Source organism: Psammomys obesus, unplaced genomic scaffold, assembly GCF_907164565.1.
Source record: "Psammomys obesus unplaced genomic scaffold, mPsaObe1.curated_primary_1811, whole genome shotgun sequence".
Taxonomy (NCBI): domain Eukaryota; kingdom Metazoa; phylum Chordata; class Mammalia; order Rodentia; family Muridae; genus Psammomys; species Psammomys obesus.
The window spans coordinates 353,974-365,968 of NW_026596101.1; positions in this window are offsets into that span (position 1 = coordinate 353,974).

The following is an 11,995-nucleotide window of genomic DNA, read 5'->3' on the forward strand; positions in this document are numbered from 1 at the left end:
CTCGTCCTAAGGCTCCTGAATACCCCACCCTGTGTCCCCTAGACGCAAACCAGATGCCCTTCTTCCTGGTTCACAACATTTCTTGGAAGAGTAAGTGCAGTGCGGGGCTACCTTCTGAGGACCAGCTGCTGATCTGCAGCCCTGCTTGGCTGGTTCTCAGGCTCATCCATCCCCAGGCTGACTGAGCTCTGGATGGTTTTGTGTGCCTCCTCGCCCTCTCAGTTCCCACTCACCCCATCCCCACCTGCTTCCACAGTCCTACGTGCTTCTTCTGATCTGCTCTTTCCCGGGCCTTGGGTTACCCAACTAAATGCCAGTGGCTTTCATAACCCTCTGTCCAGCTGCTAGAAAGCCAAGTTCCTGCAGGTTGCTCAGGGGAAGGACTGGCTTCACACCTAGTCTCTGCTGCCTGTACCTTTACTGGACATAAGCCGGGGTCATTTAGGGACGAGGGAGCTTCAGTTGAGATATCTCCAGCAGAATGGCCTGTGGGCAAGCCTGCACATTTTCTTCATTTATAATTGATGTGGGAAGGTCCAGCCCACTGTTGGGCAGTGCTACCCCTGGGCTGGTGGTTGTGGGTTGAATAACAAAGCATGCTGAGCAAGCCATGGGGAGCAAGCCAGGAAGCTCTGTGGCTTTTGCTTCAGTTCCTGCCTTGAGTTCCTACTCCCGCTTCCCTCCGTGAAGGACTGTAAGCTGTAAGATGAAATACACTCTTTCCTCCCTAGTTGCACTTAGTCGAGGTGTTTATCAGAGCAACAGAAATGCAAACTAAGACAATGATGGTTCTGTGCCTTTGAACTGTGGCCTCATTGCTTTAGGCCCCATCTGTCAAATGGGTTCAATTACTCTTCACCCCAGGGTAGCCTGAAGATGACAGTCTGTGGTTTGTTTCTGAAAAGGAAGAAGAGAGAGTCTGCAGTGTCTTCCTCTTGCTGACTGCCTTCAATGGCTCTTCTTTCCTACCAGAAAAACAAAACAAACAAATAACAAAAAAATATTGTTGACCTTGACAAGTTTTCTTACCTTCTGATCATTTCACAATTCCTTTCTAAATCAAAGCTGATTTTCTCACATGCCAAGACCAATGTTTTCTTTCTTCTTCTCCTTCTTCTTCTCCTTCTCCTTCTCCTCCTCCTCCTCCTCTTCCTCCTCCTCCTCTTCTTCTTCCTCCTCCTCCTCCTCCTCCTCCTCCTCCTTCTTCTTCTTCTTCTTCTTTCTAGTGATCACTAGCACTTTGTATAAAATAACAGTTAAGGAAGGAATTCAACTCAAGAGTCCTTGCGTCCAGCAGCACATTGTTACTGGCATTCAATCTGTTCTCTGGACAACAGCATCAAAAGTTAGAGATTTACTGCTGAGACTCCGTGGTGGAAGATGAGCTTGTTAGCCTAGAGCTCCCAGAAAGTGCCTTCAAAACTAAAGGAGTTGAACAGTTGACTTCTGGTGGAGCTCCTGTACTGTGTTCATGTACTGCAGCATCTCATCTGGGGAGTCTTAATGTTGCCCTAACTTAAACCTATGTTCACAGCTGCCTGCCTTGAGGACTGAGAATCCAGAATTCCTGGGAGGTGAGCAGGATTCAAAGCTGTGAAACCAAGAGCTACAGAGCCGGGATCAGAGAGACCTGGCAGCAAAGACTCTAAAACCAGGGTGGCTTTCCTACACTCACAGAAAGGATACCCTGCATCAGAAGAAGCAGATGTGAATTCTGGGCTGTCATCAATGATGCACAGCTCCCCTGAGGTGACGTCTCAGCCCCCAAGAGTCCAGGACAGAATTTCCCAAGCATGCAGTCAGAACTCACAGTTTTCTACAAAACCCTGCTTCGCTGATACCAAGTATTAACGGCCCCAGTTTCTCTCCCTTTCCTGTAGCCATGGAATTTTCTGTATGTCCTTGCAGAGGCCTCACAACAGAAGGGTTCCATGATGGGCTTGCGTTGGCCCTGGTTCTAAGTGTCAGTGCCTTTGGTTTCTGTTAAAGCTGTGGGAACCTGTTTCCTCAATCTGGCATCTCAGGAGGAAAACAAGCCCCACCCTAGCTGAGAGAGCCTATCTCACCACCACCCCAAACCTACAAGCAAACCCAGCTCATATTCCCACCAGCAGCATCCCAACCTGTCAGCCTCCAACCCCATTACTCACAACTCTAGAATGGCCAGTGAGCTGTTCTGAGCCACCAAGTAGTAGCTTAGTCCATGTACTTTTTAGGATGCCCCCTTCACCTACAGAATACAAGTCATCGTTGTAAGTCCAGTTTAACGTGCCCCTCTTCTCTGCATTGTAAAGTTCTTGGTGCAGTCTCAGGGCTCAGGGCACCTTTCAAGAGGAAGTCGAACTCTAGAGAATTTATACATCACATTTTGGGAGTAACCTGCCTAGGTAACTAGGGAAGCCCTCATTCCTTTGATGCTGTCTGTTCTGGCTCAGTGAGCCATCCTTAATACTGGACCAGAATAAATATGGAAGGATGGGCAGGCTTTTCTGGTGATGCCTCCTTCCTTTGCCCCTTGGTAATCTAATCTTTATTACATGTGCTTACCTTATGCCCCCTCACATAGCCTTCTAGAAGAAGAATATGCTAAACATGACCTAGATTTCCAGTGAATAATTAGGTAATTAGAATAACTATATGTTCGTGAAGATTCTGGTTTTGTAGTGAGTTAAATTGGTGGACTTCCTTCTTCACCTCTTCCTAACCTTGCTCTCCATCCTTGTTCTTGCTGTGGCCCCCATGGTGGCACACTTCTCTGACTCTTTGCTTTGGCCTTGGTCAAGGTAGCCTTACTGTGGTATCTGATGATGTTATCATGTAAAGAACTTGCCCTGATACTCCAACCAAGGACCTTTCATGGAGATAAACTAGAACCCCTGCACAGATGTAGCCCATGGCAGTTCAGTGTCCAAGTGGGTTCCATAGTAATGGGAACAGGGACTGTCTCTAACATGAACTGATTGGCCTGCTCTTTGATCACCTCCCCCTGAAGGGGGAGCAGCCTTACCAGGCCACAGAGGAAGACAATGCAGCCACTCCTGATGAGACCTGATAGACTAAAATCAGAAGAAAGGAGAGGAAGACCTCCCCTATCAGTGGACTAAGGGAGGGGCATGGGTGGAGAAGGGGGAGAGAGGGTAGGATTGGGAGGGTAGGTGGGAGGGAGCTACAGGGGGGATACAAAGTGAATAAACTGTAATTAATAAAAATAAAAACACAAAAAAGCAAAAATAGAATTATAAGCACACACACACACACACACACACAAAGAACTTGGCCTCGTATCTGCTGCTCTCCAGCTTGGGTTTCAGAAGGAGGTCACAGAACAGACACATCTGAACCAAACCTGAAGACAGGCTGCCCAAGCCAACAGAGTCATAAGGTGATGGACCCTGCTCATTGTCATACACCAGTGTCCCACAGCAAAAAGATGGTTAATATACAAGCTGTATGTGGATTGTCACATATGCCCCTGTGCTGCTGCACACGCCCCACTAAGGGATCATAACCATGGCCATATTTTCTATGGATGCAGAAACTGGCTCGGAGAGGTTGAATGACGTACTCAGAATCACACAACTCACCTCTCCGAAGTGTGCTTTCCAGTTTGAAGTCTGGCCTCAGTCAGGTGTCTAGGCCATAAGGTATAGCCGTGTGAACTTGTTGTTACAGGCGGAAATGGTTGGGTGCGAAAGAGGCTGTTCGCCGTCTTCCTCATCTAAGGAGAACAAGCCTGTTTGAGTTGGCTCAGAGCTCAGCCGTTGTGTCCCGAATGAAACCCCCATGTGGACCCTCTTTGTATGGATGCATGGTGTTTAAATTCCAAGCCTGTGTACTCTTGCCTGTGAGAGCAAGCTTCCTGACGCTGGCCAGCACCTGTGTGTATAAGCATGCACGCGCGCGCGCATACACACACACACACACACACACACACACACACACACACAGAGTTCCTTCTTGACCGAGAATTTTCCAGTTGGCACCTGTATTCTTCCATGAGTGACACACTGGGAACATTTGCATTTACCTGAGGTAAGGCTTCTGAGAACACAGCGCCCACCACAGAGGATGCACTGTCCTTCTGCAATGGCCCCTGAAGTTACGCGACAGGATGACCCTGAGCCCCTTAGGACAGGTCACATCTAACCCCAGGCTTTAGTTCATAAAATGCCATGTTCCCTCTTGTCAAATGTGTTCATGTGCTTTCTGCTGATGACATATCCTGTGGCCCCAGATGCACAGTGCCTTGTAGCTGTGCTCTGTCCAGTGTCTGAAGCCACAGACAGGTTTGAAGCCTCCATGTAGTATTTTTCTTCCAAAACGCAAGTAAAGTTTAACTTATAAAGTAGGTCCAGAAGGAGATGAACAATAATAAAATAACAAAAATAAAACAATGAAATCAAAGTTAAAACTGCAAGAACAAAATATTTAAAGCTTAGCATTTAAAAGCCAGGCGTGGTTGTGCACTCCATTAATCCCAGTACTCAGATGGTAGAGTAGGTTCAAGGCCAAGCCTGGTCTACAGCGTGAGCCCCTATCTCAATAAATATGTGGATAAAATTTAGGACTTATTTCTGGTTGAATCAGACTGTGATTGACTACAGGTAACTAAAACAATAGAAGCAATTGGACAGATAAAAGGAATCCTGTGTATCCAGGTACTCAAATATGTCTCTCTTAGAGAGCCATGTAGGTCAAGAATGGAATGACTGTTTAGTGACATGTGGCCTCAAACCATCCTCTGGTTCACAGTTCAGAAGCAGTAAGTTCAAATGTGAACCGTTTATTGGGCTTGCCTGCACCGCATTACAAGGGAGCCAGGGACATAAGTGGGTGGGTGAGAATTTCATCGATGTAGTCCTTTAGGGGAAGAACCGATGTTTGGGGGCCATAGTGCTGCCTCTAAAAATCTTAGTGGTGTCCCCAACTACCTGTGTGATCCAGACCTCATCCTGCCCCTCTCCTGCCCTACCTGTGGCCAGTTTCCTGTCTCTGCTTCCCCTAAGTCAGCAGTAGGTGATGTTGATTGGTGAAGGTTAGATCTCAGCCAGCCCTCAGGTGGGATACTAAAGTACAGCCTGAGGCTCAATCCAAGTCTGGGGGCAGGATCCTCCAAAGTAGTGTAGCAGGTCTCTGTGGGACCTGGTTTTTCAGCCAACTGCCCTGAGGTTGAAAACACTTAACAATTCTCTGCCCTTGCAGCAGCTTATTCCTGGAGGCGAATTCCTCAGAGAGCAAGAAAACGTTAGCACTCCCTGGGGGCTTTTAGACTGGTTGATTGCCAATCTAGTGTTTTACAGATTTGTCCTTTCTAGCTCCTTAAGTATTTTTTAAATATTCATGTACCAACTGTAGTCTAGTATTTTCCGAGTGTGCTTTATGGAAGCATTGTTACTGATTTTTATTCCACATGCTTTGCAGCCCATCTGTTTAAAGTGGACAACGTAGATGACCAGCCATGAACATAAGCAGTTCCCAAACACCCCAACTTCTGTTCCCTCCTCAAAAAAAAAAAAACCTGTCACTCCTCAAGCCTCCCTCCAGCCCTACACTACTCTATCTTCTGTCTTTGTGGTTTCACTTATTCTGAGTATTTGCATGACTAGAGCTGTAAAAGGTACAGGCTTTCCCACCCAACTCCTTTCCAGGAACAGTCCTTTTGAAATTAATCTACAGCCAATCCGTTATCCTTCCCGTGGCTGCATAATACTCCACCAGATTTTATTTATTCATCAATGGAAAGCTGAGTTGTTTGCAGGATGGGGCCATTTCCTCTCCGAGCATTCCTGTACAAATGGATGTGTGTTCTCACTTCTCTTGGAAGAGAATCGCTAAGTCATAGGTAATTGTTTGTTTTACTGTTGCAGGTGATGGGGTGATGCTAGCCTTTATTTTGTTTTCTGAAGCTGACCCCCAGCTCTGCATGAAGGTTCCAGCTGTAGCACATCCTGGCCAAGGTCTGTTAGCATCTGTGATTAAGAAAAGAAAATGGTAACATTCCTATTGGCACCGAGTAGTTAACTGTGGCTTGGTCTCTTTTCTCCTTCCTCATTTTATAGGATTCATTTTTGAGGCAGAGCTCTTCTTTGTAGCTCATGTTGACCTAGAATTGCTGTGTAGCCCAGGCTGACCTCAAATTTGGCATTCTCCTGCATCTGCCTTCCAAGCGCTGGGATTACAGATGGGATTCCCTATTTATTTTGAAATAAGACTTTGCCTCATAACATGAAGTGGCAGCATTATTTGCTGTGATAATGGAAGCTCAGGTTAGCCATCTAGGATGTAGAGGTTTAAACCCCACAGTATTTCCTAATGCAAAGCTTGTCAGGAGCTGATATGATGCTGCAGTAAGGGGCCATGCCCAAGAGAGCTCACTACAGAATCTCAGTGTGAGCATATGCCCACATGGGTATGATAAGTGTGTGTGTGTGTGTGTGTGTGTGTGTGTGTGTGTATGCATGTATGTAGACCAAAAGTGAACCTTGGGTGTCATCTTCAGGATCCACCTACCTTGTTTTGTGAGGCAGAGTCTCTCATTGGCCTGAAGCTCACAAACTAGGCTACATAGTCTGTCTCAGCCTCTTCCAGCACTGCTATTACAAGTATGTCTCCTTGCCTGACTTTGTACATGGGTTCTGAGAATCAAATGCAAGTTTTCATGCTTACACATGCAAGTACTTTAATGCCTGAGTCATTTCTCTATACCAATTTTTTGCACACACACACACACACACACACAGAGAGAGAGAGAGAGAGAGAGAGAGAGAGAGATTGTGCTGGATAGTTTTTGTCAACTTGACACAAGCTAAAGTTATCGGAGAGAATGGAATCTCCATCAAGAAAATGCTTCCATAAGATGGGGATGTAGGCAAGCCTGTTAGGCATTTCCTTAATTAGTGATTGATAGGGGAGGGAGTCAGCCCACTGTGGGTGGGGACAGCCCTGGGCTGGTGTTTCTGGGTTCTATAAGAGAACAGACTGAGCGAGCCATGTGGAGCAAGCCAGTAAGCAGCACCCCGCCATGGCATCTGCCTTAGATCCTGCCTCCAGGTTCCTGCTCTGCTTGAATTCCTGTCCTGACTTCCTATGATGATCGTCTGTGATATGAAAGAATAAACGGAATAAACCCTTTCTTCCCCAGCTTGCTTTTGGTCATGGTGTTATCACAGCAATAATAGCCCTAACTAAGACATACACACACACACACACACACACACACACACACACACATGCTAAATTCCCCAGCAGCAGGTGCTGCAGACTGTTGAGGTAACACCTGTCTGTGTGCAGCAAGCTCGGATTGATGTTTCCTATATATTGGAAAACAACAATCTAATCCATACAAGGGTCTTAACAATGTGTGGCACACTTAATAAGTGCCAAGCTGTCATTTTTTTACTTGTGACAAACACATAAAAGCATGAGCTTGTCTTTAATTGGCCTGTCCGTGGAGAAAACCCAGTGCAAGAAGAGATCAAGAAAATCCTTATTAAAGAAAGGGGTGCAGCGGGGAGCAGGAGGTCCTGACTTACACCCCCAGCAGTTAGGGACAGGGAAGAAGGGGGATCCAGCTGGTTGAAAACGGACATCCATCCTGGTTGTTCTTTATCAAGTTGACATAAACCGATCTGGGAAGAAGGAATCTTAACTGAGAAAATGCCTCCTAAGGTTGTCCTGTAGGCTTCTATAGGGCATTTTCTTGATTAATGATTGATGTGGGAGGGTCAGCCCACTGTGGCTGGTGTTATCCCCTGGCCATGTAGCCCTGGGTGGTCTAAGAAAGCAGGCTGAGCAAGCCATGATTGTCAAGCCAGTAAGCACCCCTTTGCTATGGCCTCTGCTTCAGGTCTCCGGGTTCCTGCTTGATTGAGTTCCTGCCCTGACTTCCCGGGATTATCAGCTGCAGCTGTAAGCTAAAGCAAACCATTTCCTCCCCAAGTAATTTACGTCATGGTGTTTGATCCCAGCAATAGAAACCCCAAGACACCATCTTAGAGAAATGAAAGCTGTCAGTGTGTGCACAACAGAATTCACCAAGTAGGGATTAAACACAAAATTTGAGGTCAGTGTTCTGGTGGCAGATGTTGTGCCTGGCCCTTAAGTCTTTCTTCATTTTCATGTGCAAAGTCCTCAAGCTTATCCAAGGCTGTGATATGCAGGCCGCCCTTTGATGCTGCCCTTCCTCCCCTTTCCCACAGCTCTTGCTGCAGCAGTTCACACACTAAGAAGGCAGCACAGGAAAGGACTCATGACCTTGCAGCTGGCATCAGAGCTGGGAGAGGGACAGAAACCTCTCAGTGATCACCAGCTCCTAGGGGACACATGTCACCTCTTTGCACAGGTGCCCACAAGATCTCCCCCAGTAGACAGGTTAAGTAGTTGAAATGGGGTCCACAGCACCAGGAACAACAAAGGGCCCCACTCCAGGCTTACTCAGCTAAGACCAGCATCTCAATAGGCTCAGATATTTCAAGCACATGCTAGCATCTTAGAAAAGCGGAGACTGCCATGGGTTTATTCATCCAAAGTCCCAGCGTGAGCAACCTTTCTTGCCCAGGCTGTAAGTGCTGGGCATATAGAACTGAGAACCAACCTCCCCACATCTGCCACCAAGAAGGTTCTGTGCAGCCAGGCAGACAGATGAGAAACCAAAGATTCCAGACCTTCCACTGACCTTGGGATTTTCTTCTGATTGAGAAAGTAATAGCTTTATTGATTTTTCTAAAAAATGAATTGCTTTGGGCACCATGGTAGGTTGCCATGGGTAGCGGGGTCTGACGAGTGTGCCCTCCTTTTCCTGTTTGTTGTCTTCACTTGTTGTCCTTTGGGAAACATCTCTCCCACTCACTTTTAAAGCTTCCTCACTGGGGTATGGCAGACAATCAATGTATACTTCTATATGTATTGATGAGTTTAGAAAAAAAAATATACACCTATGAGTCCTCACCACAAACATGGCACCACTTGCCTGATGATGGTAATGACGGCAATGATGGCAGTGGTGATGAATGATAAAGGTAGTGGTGGTGATAATGAGGGTGATGATAATGATGGTAAGGATAGTGGTAGTGGTAATGATGATAGTGATGATGATGATGATGATGATGATGATGATGACGACGACAGTGGTGATTAGAGACATTCAATGTAACATTTACCATCTTAGCAGATTTCTGAGTCTTATGTTCCAATGCACAGTGCATTGGTGCTGGCTGCGTGCTCTGTGCTGTGTGTCTTGCAAAACTAAAGCTACATCTTTCACTAACACTTGTCTCACCACTGTGACAAAATATTTGGCAGAAGCAGCATGAGAGAGGAAGGATTTATTTTGGTCATGGTTCTAGAAGTTGAGTCCATTGCAGCGGGGAAGGCTTGATGGGACTGGCAAGGAAGGGAAGGCACAGATTGGATATCCAGGTGCGGGTACTGTGGTGGGAAAGGCCCTATAGGACTGACACAGTGGAGATGATACAACAGGGATGGCATGGTGAGGTTGGGCCATTGGGGAAGGCCCAGTGGGGATAGCTGTCCTGGTGGGGCAGCTCCATGGTAGCAGAATGTTAGGGTGGGTTCTCACTTGACAGTAAAAGGAAGCAGAGTTTGGACTAGAAGTGGGGTCAGGCTGTGACCCTGAATGTTTCCCCCACAGTTTCACCAGTTGATGCTTCCTGCCCCAAAGCCTCCAGTCCCCCTAAGCATTGCTAGCTGGGGACCAGGAATTCACCCACGTGAGGTACAGTCACATTCTAACTTGGTACCTGCTCTTTCTTCCTCCCCATTCTGCTTCTGTTTAGGTTCCTCACATACATATCATTTCATGTTTGCCCCCATGAGTCTGGTCTATTTCATGTTATATGATATTCCCCAGGTGGTTCATTCACGTTGTCACAAATAGCACGACATCCTTTCTTTCGTTCTTTCTTTCTTTCTTTCTTTCTTTCTTTCTTTCTTTCTTTCTTTCTTTCTTTTAAAGGTGAGGTGATAGTCCATTTCATGAATATACCACATTTTCCTTATCCTTTTGGTCACTGATAGATATTTGCTTTGTTTTCATGTCTCAGCTGTCATGAGCAATGCTGTGGTAAGAATGTAGATAAATTGTCAAGTTACTGGTTTCACTTCCTCGGATCTGATCCAAAATAAGGTTGCCAGGTGACATGGTAGGCTGTAGTTTTAGAGATGCTCCTGGATTGTTTTCTAGAGCAGCGGTCCAGTTCCCAAACCCTTACACGGCGCTCACGGCTCTGCTTCCACATCCTTGCCAACACACATCACTCTCTGCTAACGATTATCTTAATTGGGTTTGCTTTGTATTTCTCCAAAGATTAGTCATGGTGAGCTCCTTTGTGTCTGTTGGTTTCTTTGGATAAATGTCTATTCTGTTCCTCTGCTTATTTTTTTTAAAGCTAGGTTAGGTTAGTTTGGTTTTAATGGCTAAATTGTAGGAGATTTTTGAGACAGGAGCTTCTATTTTGAGACAAGTTCTCTCTCTCTCTCAAGCCCTGGCTGGTCTTGAATGTGCTGTGTAGACCAGGCTGGCTTTTGTCTCCCAACTCTGGGAATTCTAGGCCTGTACTACCTTGCCTGGTTGATTCCTCTGTATATCTCGAATAGAAACATTTTATTAAATGTGGGACGCAGGGGGAGGGACTGTAATTTATTTTGTTCCATGTGTTGGTTTTCTATTTGCCAATGGTTTTCTTTGATGTACTGTGGGGCTCTGATGAGATGCAAGTTGTCTTCCCCATATAGCCCTTTGCCCTAGAGAGTGGCTTTTGGGTGGGTCTGCTTTCCCCAACAGGCTAAACCCACAATGGGGCCTAAAGGGACATACCTTTACCTACAATGCACTGGTCTCTTATTATTGTTTATTGTTCACAGAAGAAAGTTAGTCTTGACTTTGCCCTTTCACAGACCTTTTGCTACCAAGATCTAGAAGGACCAAGATCTCATGGGTCCTTACTGAAGGTGCTAGCTTGGCATGGTGGCCATGGCAAACGAGTGAAGAGCAGACTCCTGCTCAGCAGCTCCACAATGCCAGCTACCACACCCCTGTGATGTGGGTGCGGCTTTACCCTCACATTCCAAGGAGTAACAAGAAGCCCAGAGAATCTAAGCAAGGTGCCCAGGATAATACAGAATAAGCAGATCAGATAAAACTGAAAGCAGCCTGGCTCCAGGGGCTAAGCTCTCATGTCTTTAACATGTTATCCTTGAGGATGAGGACATGGCCCAGATTGTAAAAGGTTTTCTGTACAAGCGCAGAGACCTGGGTTCAAGTCCTAGAACTTACATTAAAAAGCCCATTGTGATGGCACCAATGTATAATCCCAGTACTTGTAAGGCAGAGACAGGCAGTTCCTGGGGGCTCACTGGCCAACCTCCTGACTTGCTCATTGTTCTTCTGGCCACCTCTCCTGAGGAAACAGCCCTCAAGCTTTTCCTCTGGCCTCCATATGTGTGCATGCAAACACACACACAGTCACACACACACATATTCACACACAAATGCACACACAAATAATGAAAATGTCTCTTAAAACCTTTTATTCCCCAATGTATCACACAAGATATTTTTTATGACATTAATGATTCTTTTCTAATTTCCATTTGTTTTTTTGGGTTTTTTTTTGTTTGTTTGTTTTTTTGCTGGTCCATAAAAATCTAATTTTTTTAATTATTTTTTTTAAATTTGTATGTATCTATATGTGGATACACAACATATGTGTACAGGCGCCTGTGGAGGGCAGAAGAGGGCAGCAGATCCCCTGGACCTGGAATTAGATCATTAGAAGCCTCCTGACATAGGCACTGGCGGTCAAACCCAGACCCCCTCCAAGAGGAGCAAGTACTCTTAACTGCTGAGTCATGTCTCCAGCTCCTAGTATTCTTGTATATTAACTTTGTATCCTGTAAACTTTCTAAATTCACTTATTAGTTCCAGGGTGTGTGTATGTGTATGTGTATGTGTATGTGTATGTGTATGTGTATGTGT